Source organism: Bufo gargarizans, chromosome 9 (assembly GCF_014858855.1).
Source record: "Bufo gargarizans isolate SCDJY-AF-19 chromosome 9, ASM1485885v1, whole genome shotgun sequence".
NCBI classification, from domain to species: Eukaryota; Metazoa; Chordata; class Amphibia; order Anura; family Bufonidae; genus Bufo; species Bufo gargarizans.
In genome coordinates this window covers 760,457-779,964 of record NC_058088.1, presented here as the reverse complement: position 1 = coordinate 779,964, position 19,508 = coordinate 760,457, and the positions used below count along the sequence as shown (strand labels likewise).

The 19,508-nt window shown below is 41.3% G+C and overlaps 1 pseudogene; it reads right to left on the bottom strand.

The window, feature by feature from the left end:
* Positions 1-1,037: 1,037 nt before the first annotated feature.
* LOC122946511 lies at positions 1,038-19,208 on the bottom strand (annotated as a pseudogene).
* Between the last annotated feature and the right edge of the window lie 300 nt (positions 19,209-19,508).

The following is a 19,508-nucleotide window of genomic DNA, read 5'->3' as shown; positions in this document are numbered from 1 at the left end:
TGATTCTGTAGAAATAAGGTCAAGCAGAGACACACAGCATTATAAATCATGATAATGCCGTGCGCTCCTGCAAGTCCAGAGCAGAGGATCGCACTCACACACGGAGCGTGATTCCCGCAATTGACTCGCTCGTGTGAAACAGCCCTTTATCTAAACATTTTAAACTGTTTCATAACAAAGATCCAACGGGGTTAACTTTCACGGCCTTTGAAAAAGTAGAACATTGAAAAGGAGGAGATCACATTTCACGGATGTCCAATTAAGAATCTAGAAGAATTTTTTTATATTGACAGACTGTTACCTGGAGGTCTTAAAGCAGACCTGGAACTCTTTGCTTTTCTATATAAAATGGGTACCCTTCACTGACGGGACATCAGAGTCAGGCTGTTTTTACCAGCATCCCGATCTCCCCTCGGCGGGAGGCCCCCATCACAGCACATGCTTCTTCACCAGATAAGAAAAAATACAAACAACAGGGAGATGTAAGGAAGAGCTAAAAAACTAAATAATAGAAGAAAAATGTAATAACACTAGAATGTGTTATACATCATGTTTTGCTACCTTAACCCAAAAAAGTCAGTTATCTCCAAAAAAGTCTGTTATCTCCACTAGAGATGTTATCTATGTAGTTTTTATATATTTTCTTTTTTATTTTATTTTTTATTCACTTGGAAAACTGATGTGTAATTTTGAAATCAATAAGCCAATTTTTATCTGTCGTTTAGATAGATGCACACCCATCTAATGGCTGTTAAAAATGGGTGCATGAGTAGCACAGAATGCAGAGAGTTAAAAAAAATTACCTCACCTATGGCACTTGGGGGAAACCTTGTTCTGCACTGGAGGCAGAAGGACCTGGCACTTCTAATGTTGTGATATCACATGATCCCACTGGGAACATTAGGTCCTGCTGCCTCCAATGAGAATCAAGTGTTCCAACAAAGGTGCCATAAGTGAAGTGAGTATTTTTTGTTTTCAAGTTTCTTGCCACTAACTATACTGTGGGCACAACTTGTTGCTTGGATGATTCTGTTTTCTCAGGCAAACGTGGTGGTTAGAAACAGGAAGATTTCCATGCGAGCCAGGCCTTCTCCCATACACACACGTTTGCCTGAGAAAACAGGATCATCCAAGCAACAAGGTTGAAATTGTCACTTAATTTGCCATAAAGTCTCTGCTTGTTACAGGTAGTTTTCCAAAGAATTGCAGTTAAACCTGACTAGTTACTATCAATAAATTATAAAATTGCACTAAAGAGTTTAAGCGCAAATTTAGCTCTGTCACATTAGTATTGTGTGACGATTTCCAAAAGTCTATATAAAAGAGACCTTCTATAAGCAGATAGTTAACATCTATCTACCTATTGTCTTTATTATTTATGAAAGGGATTGTCATGACTAGAGATTAGCAAATTTTAAGTAAATTCAATTCGGCTGCTTCACCGAACTTTACCCAAAAAATTTCTTTGTGACGAATTACTTCATCAAGAAGCGCATTTTTCAAGTAGCGGGTGCAATGACAGTGAGCTGCAATTGCATCGCTCCCCATCATTGTACCTCTCAGTTGCCACATGCATACATGATCGCTGCATCTGAGTGTAAAAACAGTGTTAAATTAACATAAAAAAAAGTAATCAAACCTACCGTCTCCATTTGCTCGCGACAAATCTTGCTTGAAGATCTAACGGACAGGATTTTCGGCTGAGATCTTCAATCAAGATGGCAGTGGATGGCCCATCCCAAGCAAATGGAGGAGGTAAGTATGATTTTTCTTTGGTTATTTACACTATTTTAGGTTAAAGCGATTTGCTACCACAAAGCACAAGGAACGCGATCAAATGTTTGCCGCAAGTTCGCAGTGGGCCCCAATCACTTTAATGGCAGGCAAACCTAAAAAAACTTCAGGTCTTACTAGAAGTGCACAAACATGGACAGTGACATACCAGTGGGGGATCAATGGCAAAAATTCCCACAAAAAATATGTATTTTAATCAGAGCCATTTTTATGCATCTTAAAGGGAAATCGTCAAAAATGTGCCCTGCTGGAGCCTAGAAACATGTTTTTAGACCACGGGAGTACAGGCCCCAAACATTAGGCATTCGCCGGACAGAAAACATCAAGTGATTATGTGGCTGCAGGTATATTAGACGGTCAATGGATATTCATTTTACTGCAGTCCAGTGGAGTACAGGCCCCAAAAATTATTCATTCACCGTACAAAAAAGAACACTTGATAATGTGGCTGGGGGTACATTAGGCGGTCACCGTATAACAATTTTACTGTTGGCCAGCTAGATTACAGGCCCCAAAAATTATGCATTCACCGTACAGAAAAGATCAAGTGATTATGTGGCTGGAGGTATATTAGAGCGTCGATGGATCTCATTTCAATGCAAGCCATTGGACTACAGGCCCCCAAAATTATTCATTCACCAGACAGAAAACATCAAGTGATTATGTGGCTGGAGGTATATTAGACAGTCATTGGATATACATTTTACTGCAGGCCAGTGGAGCACAGGCCTCAACATTAGGCATTCACCGGACAGAAAACATCAAGTGATTAATTATGTAGCTGGAGGTACATTAGGGGGTCACCGTATAACAATATTACTGTTGGCCAGTTAGATTGCAGGCCCCAAAAATTATGCAATCAACGTACATAAAAGATCAAGTGGTTATGTGGCTGAAGGTATATTAGATGGTCGATGAATATAAATTTTACTGCAGGTTAGTTGACTACAGGCCCCAAAAATTATTCATTCACCAGACAGAAAACATCAAGTGATTATGTGGCTGGAGGTATATTAGACGTTCATTGGGTAACAATTTTAATGCAGGCCAGTGTACGGTAGTACGGGCCGCAAAAATTATTCATTCAATGTACAGAAAAGAACAAGTGATTATGTGGCTGGAGGTATATTAGACGCATATTGGATATCAATTTTACTGCAGCCCAGTACAAATACATGTCAAATACATATGTTTAAAAGAACTAAAAATATAAAATTGGAATAAAAAAATGGCTAACGAAATCCCCCCTCTTGAAAAAAGGCGGGTGGGCGTAATGTAAGAGGTTGACAGGGTGATACTCACCAGTGAACCAGGTTGGGGGAATAGGGGGGTGGGATGGGTTGGGTTTGGGCATGGCCACGGTTGTCATTAAGGGGGCGGCGGACGACTTTACCATAGCTATAATGCGTAATGAATGACAAAGTCTTAACATGGAATGTACGCGGGCTCAGGGATAGAATAAAACAGGTTGTAGTCTTAGATTTGATCTCCCGACACCTCCCCGCAATAGTAGCACTATTGGAAACACACGCAGCACCGGAGATGCCCGATTATTTAACAAAAAAATGGGCGGGCCATCAGTTCCACTCCAGCTTCTCGTCATACTCCCGTGGGATCAGTGTATATGTCCACAAAAATGTTTATTATGTTCCCTTGGAACAGCGGATTGATGCAGACGGTAGATACATCTTTCTCTATGGTCGATGGAATGGACAAAATTGTATATTGGCCTTCGTGTACATCCCTCCTCCATTTGCCATGACAGCTTTGAACCACTTGGCCACGTTCGTCTATAGTAGAGAGCGGTGCCCGGTGTTAGTATCCGGGGACTTTAATTGTGTGCTGGACCCCGAATTGGATAGAATATCTAACGCTGTAAAATATAATCAGGGAAAATATTTACTACTCCGAGGGTTTTGTGAGGAAACAGGGCTAATGAACATCTGGCGGGCGCTGTATGGCAACAAACAGGTGTTCTCATGTTTTAGCAAGACATACAGCGCCATGTCCAGAATTGACATTGCCCTGGCTAACAGTGAGATGATTGCCCTAACTCTAAAAATGAAATATGAGATCCACAGAGTCTCAGACCACTCACCTATTTTATTAACCATCAAGATAGGAGGACAAATTGCCACTGTTAGATCTTTCAGATTGAATGCACACTGGTTAACTATTATAAAAGATCAAGAGAGGATAAATAAGGAACTTTCCCTATTTTGGCGAGAAAATGTTGGCACAACGCACATCCACTTTGTGTGGGACGCTATGAAGGCATACCACTATATTATAGCATAATTAAAGTAAAAAGAACAGAGTTTTTTAAAGAGTAAAAAAGATTGCAAGAAAATGTTAAAGATTTAGAAGGTATGATTAGAATGAACAATGACGCGGATACGCGGGGTAAGCTCAAAACAGCTAATGACCACTATATAAACTATATGACGAAAAAGGCACAGAACAAACTGTTCTTTCAAGGATATGATCATTTTTGTGAGGCAGGGACCCCAGGCAAATTGCTGGCTTCTATATTAGCCAACCAAAAGGCCCCTCAAAAGATCAGACAAATCCAAACCTGTGATAGCCGTAAACTAGACAGAGCAGTGGAGATTGAGGGAGAATTCGTAAAATATTTTAATAACCTATATCGTTCTGAATCAGACGATTCAGAGATCCTTATAGAAGACTTTTTGCAACTAATCAGGATTCCAGTACTGTCTGAATCGGACTCAGCTTCCCTGAACTCCCCTATTCTGTTAGGAAAGCTGCAAGAGGTCATAGCGGGAATTCAGGGATCTCCGGTTCCTGGGTTGGATGGGCTTCCGTTTGGCATATATAAGAGCCACGCGGGGACCCTCTTACCCGGGTTACTAGAGGTACTGAATGAATCTTATACCATTGGGAAATTGCCCCCGTCCTTAATGAAGGCAACTATTACACTGATCTTGAAGAAAGGGAAGGATGGAAATAAAGTAGAGGCCTATCGACCTATATCATTACTCAACTTGGATTATAAGATAGTCGCCAAAGTTCTCGAAAACAGATTAAAAAAGGTAATAATGGGGCTAGTACATACAGATCAGACGGGGTTTATCCCCGGGCGACAAATTCAGACAAATATACGGCGTACCCTTTTGAATGTGCAGGTGGGGGACCGTTCCATCCTGTCCTTGGATGCTGCTAAGGACTTCGACAGGGTGGAGTGGTCTTTTCTCTGGCAGACCATGTACAAAATGAACTTGGGGGAAAATTTTATTGGATGGGTCCGAATGCTATACAACGGCCCAGTGGCCAGAATTAACATCAATGGGGTGATCTCCCCTGCCATCTGCCTGCAGCGTGGTACCCGGCAGGGCTGCCCACTCTCTCCATTGCTTTTCGCAATTTTCATGGAGCCCCTGGCCTGTAGGATTAGAGCAGATGAGAGAATTGTGGGATTCGGAGGAAGGGGGGTGGGGGACGAGATCAGTCTATATGCGGACGATGTATTGCTTTATTTAAATGATGGGTGGAGAAATGTTCCACGTGTTATGCAAATTATAGACAGTTCGGCCAGGTGGCCGGGTACGAGATAAACTGGTCCAAATCTGTCCTCTTTCCTCTAAATCGCGCACCCCCACAAAACGAGCTAAGGGTAAAAGTAATATCTCCACTGGACCATTTGGAATATTTAGGGATAAAGATTGGTAGCTCAGTGAGGGACTATAATAAATTAAATATCATTCCTATGGTAATAAAGTAAAGGAGAGGGTTAGGGTTTGGCAGAAACTCTCCCTCTCCCAGATTAACAGAATCGCATTGATTAAAATGATTCTGCTGCCCTGGATACTGTATGTGATCGGCCCCTGCCCCATATGGATCGAGGATGGCCTTTTCAACTGGATTGGTAGACTGATCAACGATCTGATATGGGGCAGGAAAAGGGTTTGCATCAAGTTATGATACCTGTGTTTGGCTGAAATTGAGGGCGGCCTTGGCCTTCCATATTTTCAAGGGTATTACCTGTGCTATCAACTACAATGGTGTATCAATGCGGGGGATGGTTTCCTGATATCTTATCTCACTAAGCAACAGAAGTGTCCTATACTGAACATATTTAGTACATTGGAGACCGGACTTTTAGGTCGTTGTGAGTATACCTGCCCTATAAGTTCAATGATACAGAAAGTATGGAATAAGACCAATAGGGTTTGTCTGCTATGGAAGGAGGGAGATGTGTATCCATTCTGGGGGTTTCTTATATGCTGATCGGACCGGCAGGCCAATGAGCCATGCCAGAAGCCCACCAATATGTATACCATTTAGATCACACACTTGAAGATGTAATATGTATACGCATTGTGTTTCTCCCTTTTTTTATATATATTTGTATATTGCTTTGTTTCAGAGAAAATCAATAAAGACATTTAAAAAAAAAAAAAAAAAAAAAGGTTTGTTCTTCCTAAACACAGCTTATGTTCACACCATATACTGTTTGTCCTCAACATATTTTCCAATAGCAAACCCAGATTAATATGAAGCTTATGATGTCTTACCTGTAGAAAATGGCATAAATGCATCATTTTTCTTAAAGCAACCATTCTCACTGAGAAAGTGTCCAGGATAAAATTCATTTGGGTTCTTGAATTGTTTGGGGTCTTTCAAGACAGAGGTCAGGACTGGAAGTACCAGGGTTCCCTGAAAGTAAATATAAGATATATTTAGCTCTAGAAAATCTTAAGTGTTAAAAGTTGAGCCTGGTTGGTAGTTTATAAGAAGAATTGAACTAAGACACTTTGAGAAGATTAGCAGATCTTCTATTACCCTTTGTAGGTAGTGTTGCCTGTTTAGCCATGAAGCGTACATGCTTTTTAATACAAGAGTAGTCAAAGGTTTGAATAAGGCATTTCACCCAGCCAAACCAGTACCCTGGCCTTCACCGATAAGGGGTAAAAATAGATCTGTCTGTGGAGTTCTGTCTTTTTCTTATGGAAAAGATTTTGGTTTTGTTTTAAAGGATATTCATTTAATCAATTACACTAGATAGTTTTTGCTCTTCAAAGAGCTTATTTACATTTCCTCTTACCTAGAGTGCACTTCCTGGCTTATTAGACTCTCTATGCCAACTTGGTGGCCTCTACAAGAACAAGCTTTATTCTTCCAGTTACCTTTGGAATGTCAAATCCTCTGAAGGTTGTGTTCTTGCTGACAGAATGAGGGACTGCTGTAGGAGCAATATCTGCAAATCTCTGGATCTCATGCACTACAGCTTCTGTGTACGGCATTTTACTCTTGTCCTCCATTGATGGACAGCGATCTTTGCCGATTACTATATCAATCTCTCTGTGGATCTTCTCTAAAAGTAACAAAGTCAGAGCAAAAAAACTTTTTTTAGTCTAGCATTGTCTTATTATGGAATACATAGTGCAGTTACAACCAAAATAATGAGCATAATGATCCATAACACGACACCCATAAAAATCAGTAGGAGCCTAATGTAGCTCCAGATCCTTCAGTTCAGATTCCACATGGGGACATGCAGAGGTTTATTTTTTCATTTATATGGAATTTGTGTAAAAACAATCTTGCCATGTTCCATAGAATACCATATGCAGAGATAACTTCCTCAATGCAAACAGAAACACTGTATGACGGCACACAATACTCCTAGAGCTCTATATCTACATGTGAATGAGCCAGAGTCAAGTCTAGGCTTTCCATTACTTGGGAAAAAGATCCAATGGTCTGTCCTAGTTCTAATTAGCCTGATTACCCTCTTTTCCCTATAATGAGGCTTGCAGAAGGCTCTATAGATTTACAGTATATAGGCAACTCAAAAATTGCTGAAACCCACTATTGTGAATCCTGTTAAAACTGATTCATTGCTTCTGGATAAAGTTTGTGTTGGGGAGTGTTGTGTTTACGAAACTTGAGCGCTGGTGGAAAGGGTGAGAGGAATATATCTATAATACCATTTTTAGCAAAAGAGGAACCAATAACATTGGGCAATTTAGATAGATAGGGATAGTGGTATCATTTGAAGGCCATTCACTAAATCTGAAATCTCTAAGGTCACCCACGGACCACCTCCTTGGATCTAAGGGCAACTACTATTTCTACATCCCATATAGCTGAATCCCTGTGTGTATTGTGTCATTAACAAACATACAAAAATGCATCAAATTGATCACCCTGTATTTCCGGATATTTCATGAGTATAAGAAAGCTATATCTCAGTGTCAAACTTGTAGTCTCTGATCCAGCTAAGAATAAGTCTAATATTGTCCCCTCTAGGTTCTTGTCATGAAATTCGGTGTCTGGATTTTTTTTTTCCTAAAGAAAAAATCAGAATGCATCGTTATTTTAATGTTCAAGTATTACCAAATACCTGCACACCCTTTCTATTTGTATAATTACTAAATAAAATGAATGCTTTAAATATCTTTTTTTCAACAATACTTGAATTTTGGCTGCTATGGGTACCCGAAAATGTGTTACCCTCAAAAGCTTCCATTGTTTTAACTATATATAAACTCACCTCCTCCATCTTTATGAGGAAGCAGTCTATGAAATCACGAGGGCAGTTCTCATCCATAGTCTCACGGTGGGTTTTCACCATATTTTTTATAAAATGTTTGACTTTGTCCATAATTTTAAAGAGCTTCAGGTGAGGACCAGGAATGTAGGGCATTATTTTTGGGAGCAAGTTGAAAAGCTGATTGAGAGAAAAAGTCATAGAGAAAAAAAAACGGCATCAATATTCTTCTGTATGTTGCCATATGTCCCCATATTCATTATACTATATACTTACAGAATACTGTATGCCCACATGTGCAAAATAATGCTGCAATGCCTGGAAAATATTTCTAACTTTGCATATAGTCAACAGCTGTTGTGCTGACTTTTGTGCTTCCATGGTTACAGACTACAAACAAAACCTGTGTTGTCTGATCCTGCAGTCATACTCCCTACTTTTTTCTAAGATACTAAAATGTTAGCAAGAAAATGGCAACCAATATGAGGAGGTGTGCAGTATCAAGCTGTAAGGGGCTAATTTTTAGTTTGCAACCATTATTACACTAAGGTCTGCTAATTGAGGTGTAACTTGAAGCTGTTGGACCCCAGTGGAAAATTTGTAACAGGGCCCCTCACCTTCCATGTGTTGTTTATAAGATTTATTTATTGTTTGGGTTAACACTTTAACCTTTCTGTGACTGTTGCCATTGTTATACTGGTCTACCAGAATACCAAAGGATCCTCCAATGGTCCCAGGCTTTGATAACATAGTGGGCTCCAAAGGTCCAGCAGAAAAAAAAAATTTGAGAGACCTTTTGTGCCACATGCATGCTACTGAGGTCTACTTCTTTGAATCTAAACCTATTAGACTTTACTGACAATATGGTGTTAGGCCCCAATAATAATTTCCTCCGATAGGCCCAAGAAACCCTAGTCTGACACTGACTGCTACTTCTGCAACCTACACCTATGTTGCTGTCGGCATAATAACTGTGGACACAAAACAGTAGGCTATCGGCAAAGATATTAAGACTTATTCAAAGGCTGTTCTGTTCCAGTTTTGTGCCAATATGAACAAATCTGATGGAAGCCAAAGTGTGCAAAGTGTTTCTGAACATACATATTGGACACACCAAGCTGTTTAATTTTCGACCATACAGGCTAAAGTTATCAGTAGTAGTAAAATCCTATAATAGTTCTGAATTTATGTTAATAACATTTAATGTACATAACATTTAGACATTTCGTAATACATACCTGGCCTGAACGGCTGTTGAACAGCTCCATAAGATCATGAAGAGATGACAAGAGAGTCAAGAATTTGTGGTCTTCATAGTCAAATCTTTCACCAAACACGACGGAGCAAATTACATTGGAAACAGCGAGTCGTAATATATATGTTGGGTCAAAGGGAGTATCTGTTAGTAAATTTAAAGATATGTGACCGCATGGTTACAGACAGTCATTACTTTAACTATATGATGTATTTCAAGCACTGGGGAAATATGGATTATGGTAAGGATTACCACACAGTATGGTGTGGTGTATATGACAATCTCGCTATAGCTGACCAAACATATCAGATTAAAATTGGCTGTACCCCCTGATTTCAGCGGCTCAGTCACTGATCCAATGTATTTAGGGCAATTTTCAAATCACATGCCTTGAAAGATTAAGCATGTCATTTTCAACACTCTCGATCATTTATTCCACACTGGCAGAAAATATGAATTTCAGTAGAGAAGAGATGGCTGTTGTCCAACAGAAAACTAATATGTATGGTGGCCTGAACTTATGAGACAAATAATTTTGGAATTAACCTTTATCCTTCATAAATTTTTCAGCAAGACGTTGGGCTTCTTCTTGAATTCTTTCTTCAATGCCCCTCTTTCCCATTCCAAAATTTCTCAAAGTTGACAGCGAAAATCGACGAATAATTTTTCATCTTTCTCCATTGCTTGCAATGACCCCTGTAAGTTCAAGCATGCATATAAAAGGGTATTCCTGTCGCAACAAATTCTCCCTTATTCAGTGAAGAACTGATAACTGGTTGGTGGGGATTTGACCATTGTGATGACCGCCAATCCAGAGAATGGAGTTTCTATTCTTCTATCCTAATGGAGTAGACAGTCAACCGTACACACTGCTGCTCCATTTATTCGGTAAACTCTGGGACTGTCAGAGATAGCCAAGAGCAGTGCTGTTCAATAGTGATGAGCGGGAGGTGCCATATTCGATTTCGCGATATTTCGCGAATATTCGAATGAATATTCGTGTTATATTCGTCAAAATCGAATATTCGTAATTATTCCAATTATCGCGAAAAATATGCGATTTATTTTTCGCGTATTGCGATTATTTATCTTGATAGTATAAGGCAACGTTCCTATGCTAATTGACTATGGCTAGGCTAATATGTGTATTTTACGAAATTTCGTGATATTGCTATAACTTCGTCTCTTAGAATATTACGAAAATACTAAAAGAAAAAGTTAGAGCAATATTACGAAATTTCATAAAATACACATATAGATTGTAATTTAGCTAATATAGTGCTATAATCCCTTTTTTTTCCTCTAAATTTTTTTTGCCTCTTCTGAACTTAAGTTTTGTAAAATATGTACACTATTAAAAAATATTACTATAGCAGTATATTAGCTTAAATACAATCTATGTGTATTTTACGAAATTTCGTAATATTGCTCTAACTTCGTCTTTTAGAATATTCGTAATATTCTAAAAGACGAAGTTAGAGCAATATTAAGAACATTTGCAAAAGCCGAAATTGCGATGCGAGTAATATAATACGAAATAATCGCATGAAGATTTCAACTTAGCACTGCTATATTCCATATTCTAGCCTAATATGGAATATAGCTGTGCTAACTTCATGCGATTATTTCGTGTTATATTACTCGCATCGCAATTTCGGCTTTTGCGAAATTTCGTAAAATACACATATAGATTAGATTGTAATTTAGCTAATATGGATAATAGCAGTAAGTTGAAAACGCCACTGACTGGAGCAGCCAGGATGCCAGGAATCCAAAGGACAGGTAAGAACAACTTTAGAGAAGTGGGAAAGAAAAAAATATAACAATAAAAAATAAAAAAAAAAACGAATATTCGAATTCGCGAATATATAGAACGATATTCTAAATATTCGCGAAATCTCGAAATTGCGATATTCGAGAAAAAAATTCACAATTCGAATATTCGCGCTCAACACTACTGTTCAACCTCTGGCAGTCCCATAGAGAATTAATGGGGTGGCAGGGTACATAGGTAAATGGCTCATCCATTAGGATGTGTGAATGGAACCCTCATTATTGGGATGAAAAAGGTCCTAGCAGTCAGACTTCCACAGATCATTTTATCCCTATCCAGTGGAAAGTAGATAACTTGTAGTAACGTTAAAACCTCATTTAAAGAGATTGTCCGGGATTATAAAAAACATGGCTGCTTTGTTCATAAAACAGAAATATAGTATCTTCCATAGTGTGAGCCATGGCCATAGCTGTCAAATGTCAATAATGTTGCAGTAGTCTGAAACAGGTTTGGAGTCATATACCCGGGTACAGGATGTGATGGACATTGTAGGTGGATCTCTCTGTATGATGCTACAATGCACTTTAGTATGTATTGCACTGTAATATAAATGTATGCACTGTAAATATACTGATATCTACAGATCAATTGTACCATTACTGATGGATATTATGTGTCTGTGCAAAGACCTTCTGGGTCACTTGATCTGGTTTGCATAAGGACATTTAGCTGTAAAGAGCCCAGGGAGAACATAGAAAGGCAGCATGAAGAGTAGTACAGGTAAGCTACATGGTGATTAGCAGGCAGGGGATGGAAGAGTGAGCTGAGAAGCTGCTGATGGAAACAAAGCCAGCATTAATTATGCAAGCAACTAGTTAGATGGTGGAGGTGATTGGTAATAGTAACAAGGGTACAACACCACAGGTACTAGCTAGGGCATCCAAAGTCAAATATCCCAGTGGCGTTGAGACCAGAAATGAGTGACAGGAGGAAGCAGACTAGTCTATGCATCATGGATGCAGCTTATGCCTGTATAAGAGATAGACCTGTAACAAAGACTAACCAGTTATTTCAATTTAATAGCGTAACACTAATAGATTCCCGTTTGTGGTCTAATTTAAAACATAACTTTTATTTGTCTTAATTTTAAGAGGTTATCAACCGGAAAGAAAAGAAAAAGTGTTACAATAAGGTGCGGCTGGGCTCTGCGGCTAGAGTATTAGTTATTTCTACTAATCCTCCATTTGGAACATTGTGTTTCAGATATACTGGTATAGGGAGAAGCCTAAGAGATATTATCTCCCAGGCTATAACTTGAAACTGTGATGTTGTGATAGATCACTGTGACCTTTACCCTTTTTTTCTCCTGATGCATGATGGGGGAGGAGGAGCTGTACCAGGAAGTCAGACAGTGTGTGTGAGGGGAACTGGAAGCAGACACATGAGGCTGAGAAGGGATTACATCTGATAAGGACAGAAGCTGTTGGAATAAGACTCCTCCATGTAAGAATGCCATAATGTTCTGAGTAATAAACCTTGCTCTGGTTAAGTAGTACATCGGCCTGTGTGCGTAACTTGTTGAGCAGATACTGGCAGCATTGCCAGCAGCACCTGAGAGACACAGAGTGTCCAGGGGACATAACAGTGGCGACGAGGATTGTGGATTTTAGCACACATGGCCTTCATAGGGTTTATTCAACCATTTGATCCTGCAGCTGAGTCATGGATCTCCTGGGTGGAGAGGCTGGAACAGTATATGGAAGCGAATAATGTGACTGTTGAAAAGAGAAGTGCAGTTTTTCTCACTGCATTGGGTCAAGCTGCATATGGAACCCTCAGAGACCTTGTTTCTCCAGACAAGCCAGCCTCTAAGTCCCTGCCTGAGTTAATTCAGACGCTACATACACACTACAACCCGAAGCCGTTGGAAATCGCGGAGCGGTTTAAATTCTACGGTAGAAGGCAGCAGGCCGGGGAGGATATAAAGACATATATCATTGCTTTACGTAAACTGGCTGCCACTTGTCAGTTTGGAGACTACCTACAGACGGCTCTCCGTGACATGTTCGTCATGGGACTCTGCGACCCAGCCATACAGAAACGTTTACTCACAGAACCCGACTTGACTCTGACGAAAGCCACTGACCTTGCTACGGTCATGGAGTTGGCAACACGGGACGCCACCCTACTGAAGGCACCACCTACAACTCCTGCAAGCCAGGGTGAGGAAATATTCCACACTGCTATCACTCAACGCTCGAGACGCCCGTCCCCTGCCACTCAGCTTAAACCTCGCCACCCTAATTCTTCTGTCTCTGGGACCCCGACTTGCTACCGTTGTGGTAACACTACTCACAGTGCGCCTGCTTGCAAGTTCAAGGATGTCGTTTGTTTTCGCTGTGGGAAGACTGGTCATATTGGGCGCGTTTGCCGCAGCTCTCGCTCCCCGAACACTACCACTAAAGATAGACGTAAACAGACATTCCGTGTGGATATGGACAATAACGGTTTTAGCTCTGATGAGGAGACATGTGTCCAGCATGTTGGACTGTTTCGAGTAGCTGGGAGTACTCCGGCGATTAAAGTGGATGTCACACTCAATGGCTGTCCTGTCTCCATGGATGTTGATACAGGGGCAGCTGTGTCTGTCATTTCATGGACTGATTTAAAGGCATCGGGTCTGTCCCTGCCGCTAAAACCTACAAAGCTCACGCTACAAACCTACAGCAAGGAACTACTACAGCCCTTGGGTTATGTAAAGCCCCTTGTTACATTAGGCAACCACAGTCAAAGTCTACGCCTTTATGTTGTAAGGAATGGAGGTCCTCCGCTGTATGGAAGGGACTGGATCAAAGCCCTGGGCATGCCTCCTTTTACCATTGGCCAATGTACATTGCTTTCTAAAGTAGACCATTGGGTGGAATCCCTGAAGTCACGTTTTAAAGAGGTTTTTGAGGACTCTTTGGGCACCGTAAAAGGAAAGATGGCCCACCTCCTCTTGAAGCCTGGTGCTACACCTCGTTTTTGTAAGGCAAGATCAGTACCTTTTGCCTTGCGGAAAAAAAGTGGAAGCAGAGCTGGACCACCTATTGGCTGAAAAGATCATAACGAAAGTGGATAGAAGTGAATGGGCATCACCAATTGTGCCTGTCAAGAAAAAGAATGGAGACATTAGGATTTGTGGTGATTTCAGGGTAGCTCTGAACAACCAACTTCTTGTGGATCAATACCCATTGCCTCGACTTGAAGATTTATTTGGCTCACTGGCTGGGGGGCAAAAGTTTACAAAAATAGACTTAAAGCAAGCTTACCTGCAACTGCAAGTACACCCAGATTCACGCCATCTGTTGACCATTAACACTCATAAAGGATTATTCCAGTATAACCGCATGGTTTTTGGCATAGCCCCAGCTCCAGCCATCTGGCAGCGGATCATGGATGAGGTACTGGCAGGAATACCTTTCACCCAATGTCTACTGGATGACATGCTCATCACTGGTCCCACTGATGAAGAACACAGAAAGAATGTTGAAGCTGTGCTAGGGAGACTCCAAAAGTATGGTTTACGTGTCAATCTGTCAAAATGCGAATTTCTCAAGTCTCAACTGGAGTTTTGTGCCCACACGGTGGACCGTCATGGGTTACACACTACTGAAGAAAAGGTTAAAGCCCTTACCCATGCCCCTACCCCCCGGAATGTCACCCAGCTCAGGTCCTACCTTGGCCTCCTAAATTACTACCACCGTTTCTTGCCGAACCTAGCGCACCAGCTCTACCCATTACATCGCTTACTGGATGCAAGAGCTAAATGGATATGGACAGACAAATGTGAAGAAGCTTTTCGGCTTTCTAAAGAACTCATTCTGTCTTCTCGAGTTCTGGTCCACTATGATTTAAAGAAACCCGTCATCCTGGCTTGTGATGCCTCGCCTTATGGACTGGGTGCAGTGCTTTCCCATGTCATGCCGGATGGCACGGAGCGCCCCATTTCTTTTGCCTCCAGGTCTTTAACCTCAGCAGAACAAAACTACTCCCAGATTGACAAGGAAGCTTTGGCCATTGTATGGGCCACAAAAAAATTTCACGCGTACGTCTATGGTCGGGAGTTCACACTTATCACTGACCACAAACCTCTGTTGTCAATACTGAACCCTCAGAAAGGAATTTCTACAACAACCGCATCTCGCTTACAAAGGTACGCTTTATTTTTAGGAGCTTATGCTTATTCGATCAGATACCGCTCCCATGATACCCATGGCAATGCAGATGCATTTTCCAGATTGCCACTAAGAGATGACCACCCACTAAGAGAGGTACGTGTAGTGGAAGTACACAGGCCACAATCTTGCATGTCCACCTCCCTGATTGCCAGACATACAGCCACAGATCCTTTCCTGTCTCAGATATTCTCTTATGTTCAGACTGGATGGCCAGGGAGTGTTTCAGGTGACTTTCGTCCGTACTTTGCCAGAAAATGTGAGCTTGTGACTAATGCTGGTTGCCTACAATGGGGCAATAGAGGTGATTGTACCCCAGTACTTGCAATCAACCATGCTAAGGATACTGCATGAAGGCCATCCTGGTGTGGTGCGCATGAAGCAGCGGGCCCGGAGCTATGTTTGGTGGCCACAAATGGATACAGCAATTGAAGATTATGTTGCTCAATGTCCTGGGTGCTGTCAAGCCCAGCGACCCCAAAAGAGAGGAACCCTGCAACCTTGGCCATGGCCAACAGAACCGTGGTCCAGACTCCATCTTGATTTTGCTGGCCCCATCCAGGGTAAAATGTATTTGATCGTGGTAGATGCACATTCAAAATGGCCGGAGGTTTTTCAAATGCCTTCTATTACCTCAGCTGCTACCATTCTAGTCTTAAGGAAGCTCTTTGCTCAATTTGGCTTGCCTACAGCCATAGTCTCCGACAATGGAACTCAATTTACATCGCATGAGTTTCAATCCTTCCTTAGTGGTTTGGGTGTCCAACACTACAAAACAGCTCCTTATCATCCAGCTTCAAATGGGCTGGCAGAACGATTTGTGCAGTCATTTAAGAAGCACTTACTGTCCACTCTGGACCAGGTTGGACTGTCAGAAGAGAAGCTGCTGGAATTCTTGATCATGTACCGTAACACGAAACACGCTACTACTGGGCTGTCACCGGCTTTTCTTATGTTTGGCAGGCATCTCCGCACCAAACTTGATTTAGTTCGTCCGCAGGAGCAGTCACCAACACCTCCTCCGCCGGGCCGTCTGGGATTCCGTGCCGGTGATCTTGTATGGTCTCAGAATTACAGAGCTTTGCCTCCTTGGCTTCCTGGCGTTATTGATGGAACTCTTGGCAGAAGAATGTACCTTGTCCGCCTGGAGGAAGGCATTTGTGTTCGGCGACACCTTTCACAATTGAGGAAACGCATTTGCCGGCCACTAGTGACAAAACCGACCCTTCTTTCTGACCACCCACCAGAGTCTACTCTGAACTCTGCTGGTGACATATGGCATGGTGTCTGGCATGATCCCACAAGTTTACACCCAAACCCTGAACCGGTTGCTGACCATATTCCTGAGGAGCCCGGACATGTGCCTGAAGTTACAGAGACTGATTTGTCTGTGGGACGCCCACTGACATCTCCAGTACCTTTGACTGACTTTATTCCTCCCGGTGCTGTACCTCTGCGTAGGTCTACCCGTCAAAGACGTCAAACGCCTCGCTGGCAAAGTGCTGAAATCTTACGGGACACATTGGAGGTCAGGGAACAGAGACAAAGGGCTCATGAAGTGCTGCGGAAATCGCAGAACTGAATTGGAGATACTACTTGCTGAACTGATCTCGCTTGCCTTGTTATGTTATGTGTTCAGCATTTTGTTCTCTTGTTATGTTTTTTTTTTTTTTGGGGAGGAAAGGAGGTGTGATGTTGTGATAGATCACTGTGACCTTTACCCTTTTTTCTCCTGATGCATGATGGGGGAGGAGGAGCTGTACCAGGAAGTCAGACAGTGTGTGTGAGGGGAACTGGAAGCAGACACATGAGGCTGAGAAGGGATTACATCTGATAAGGACAGAAGCTGTTGGAATAAGACTCCTCCATGTAAGAATGCCATAATGTTCTGAGTAATAAACCTTGCTCTGGTTAAGTAGTACATCGGCCTGTGTGCGTAACTTGCTGAGCAGATACTGGCAGCATTGCCAGCAGCACCTGAGAGACACAGAGTGTCCAGGGGACATAACAGAAACGTATTAGTTTGGATACACTATTGCAGCGAACAATTGCCCCTATATATTATCTGTCAGTGTCTGGGAATACTAGATATTGTTGAAGCCCTCAACTTCCTGGCTGTTTGCCTCTTGACTGTTGAGAACTTTACTCTGTATCCCTATACTTCATAATTGAAGGGGGCTATTGTCCGATACCTGTATACCTATCCCTGTGCTTAATAGTCCCCTATAAACACTTTACACCTGTCGCTTGTGTCCGCATAAAAACACTCTGGCTGATATGTGTAGTATAGAGATACGAAGGGTATAACAAGACCACTGAGTGGGATCTCTCTTTTTAGGACGGGTGCTCTAGGAAAGTGCAGAGACTTGCTCTGTAAGGCTAGATAGCTGACTCTATTGCCATTGATTTTACTGATAGTAACCATAATCAACTAGAATTCTTGCAACTGTGGATATAAAAAAAAGATGGAAAACTAAAAACGGACTACTTTCCAGATACCGGTGAATCTAGAAAACATTAAATATCTTGGGAGTCACAAGGTAATACCAGCCCAACAGCCTAAAAATTTGCATCCTGAGTGATTTATAGAAAGAATGGGTAAGTGCCCACTGGGGCAACCTATGTCATTGTACGTGACCTATAACCACTGTCTTGAGTGTATCACTTTCTATTTTTTTTAAATATGTATCACTTTCTATTTTTTTAAACCACTATAGGACATTTTTTAAATATTTTTACAAGATATAAAAGTTCCATTTTATGGGGTACTTTTTCAGTGATGTAGGGATATATATTGGTACCCTAATCCTAATCACCATAGATGGGTTTGTAACAATGTTAGTTGCCAGTACAAATGTTCATATTTCAGGACACTCATTGTGAGCCACACAGAAGGGGGTTGCAAGCCACATGTGGCTCCCGAACCACATTAAATCATGTCCCATGTGTTAAACATTACAGGTGTTACCAGACAAAATTGTTTGTGTAGAGCAGTATAAAAGAAATTCAGCTGAAAATCTAAGAAAATACGTATTTGGTATTTTAGTAATTTGCTATATCTGCTTACCAAAATGCTGAGATAAAAGCTCTGTTACTCCGCTGTCTCCCCTATTACTAAACGCATCACTGCGGTCCACCAATGCTTCCTTCACAGCATCGTACCCAATCAATACTATAATCCGCAGGTTCGCCATGTAGAGGGTATAGACAGGTCCATATTTCTCACTTAGCTGGGGAGGTATAGAAACAAGAATATTACAGGTCTGAGATGAGAAGACTGTCTTTTTTAACATCAAAATTGCAGACAGATTGTCATAAAAAATCCTGTGTGAGAGATATCAATCCCCTAAGGCTTTCCTATGTCTCCTACTGGATCACCCTGGCTTGGGAGCTTTTTTGGAAACAGATTTATAGTGAGAATTACTATGGAATCAGGGTCCTAGTAAGGGTAACATTTCAAGTAAGTTTACATACCTTGACTAAAGACTGTGGTAGTTCTGAGGTGCTGATCTGAAGGATATTCCCCAATCCTGGTAGAGGTGTAGGTCCTGGGGGCAGGTTTTTAAGTTTGACAATTCCCCACCATTTTATGAGATAAATTAGGAGAGTGACTCCTGTAACCAGGAGAAGTGTCGAAGCAATATCTAGTGCCATCCTTTGCCCCAGTAATCTGTACTATGTTCCTCTGTATTTATATATGACCAGGCAGTGGGCAACAATCCAGAGAACATTTCAACATCAATGTTTTGAATCCAGAGGGAAAATAAACCAGGTGTTGTAGTGAGCTTCATTTCTATTAATATAAGCAGATATATAATGCGAGTTTGACCGTGACGCATGGTTGATTAAGTGTGTGGTTGTCTAAGTGTGCGACTTAAGATTAAGTGACTTTAGATTCAGGGACTTCAGTGATGGACTGCAATTAGCCAGTTTCTTATTTATACATTATATTGT